The sequence below is a fragment of the Austrofundulus limnaeus genome, unplaced genomic scaffold, assembly GCF_001266775.1.
Source record: "Austrofundulus limnaeus strain Quisiro unplaced genomic scaffold, Austrofundulus_limnaeus-1.0 Scaffold85, whole genome shotgun sequence".
NCBI lineage: Eukaryota > Metazoa > Chordata > Actinopteri > Cyprinodontiformes > Rivulidae > Austrofundulus > Austrofundulus limnaeus.
The window spans coordinates 741,181-742,383 of record NW_013952487.1 but is presented as its reverse complement, the minus strand read 5'-3'; positions in this window follow the sequence as shown (position 1 = coordinate 742,383).

Below are 1,203 nucleotides of genomic sequence, written 5' to 3'. Positions count from 1 at the left end.
TTTAATCCCAGAATTATGACTTTTTCCTCAGAATTCTGACTTTAATCTCAGAATTCTGACTTTAATCTCAAAATTCTGACTTTAGTTTCTGATTTTTTTCTCAAAATTATGACTTTTTTCTCAGAATTTTGACTTTTTTCTTAGAATTCTGACTTTAATCTCAGAGTTCTGAGAAAAAGTCAGAATTCTGAGATTAAAGTCAGAATTCTTTTTTTTATTTCTTCAGTGGCTCTAATCCTTTTCTGTATGGTACAAATAAAAGCTGTGTGAATGAATTTGAATGTCCCGGGTCCTGACAGGATTCCTCTACCTGTGAGCAGACCTCTCTGGGTATCTGAGGATCTGTTAGCAGCAGGGGCACATTTTGCTCCAACACTTACCTGCAGGTAAGAGAGGAGCAGCGGGTCAACAAGGGTCAGAACCTGTTCGGATCAATCAGCTCATTTCACTGACAGGAAACATTCAGGGTGCTGCTCGGCCTGACCCGGTCTGAGTGCAGATTAAAACGGATCTTTGTTACAGAAAACACAATAAATCCTTACAGGAGTGATGGAGGCAGGTGTGGTGTGGGAGCGCCACCTGGAGGCCAAACGTGCAGCTGAGGGTTTCAACCCTCTGATCTGAGTCTGTGATTGTTATTCTAGCTTTAATTCAGGTTTCTGGTTTCTGATCAAACCTGAGATTAAACTAATCCATCCAGGTTTCTTTTTTCACATGAAGGGAAAACTTTAAAATCCCACTAAAAAATTAAATAAAAAAAAGTTGGATCTATTTGGAGTTTGTTTCTTCTCCACTTTGCTCTTCAGATGACATCAAACGCCTCTCAGTGACATCTGGAGATCCTCGTTTCACGTGAAAGACAGTTTGATGCTTCAGATGAGTCGTCCCCCCTGCTGTGCTCGGCCTCAGAGCTGTGATGGAGCTGTTTCTGAGGGAGAATCTCCCATTCAGCTCTGAGCGCTTGGTTCTTCTCAGTGGTCCTGCTGGGGGGGCATTTCACAGACTGGAGCTAAAAACATGAGCTGGGATTTGAGTTGGAGCTTTTTTTCATCAGCTGAACGTTTTCTCTTCAGCTGTTTGAATGATGGAGTCACTCTGGTGTTTATATCCACCTTATTTATTTATTTATTTATTTATTTATTTGTTTGTTTGTTTGTTTGTTTGTTTGTTTGTTTGTTTGTTTGTTTGTTTGTTTGTTTGTTT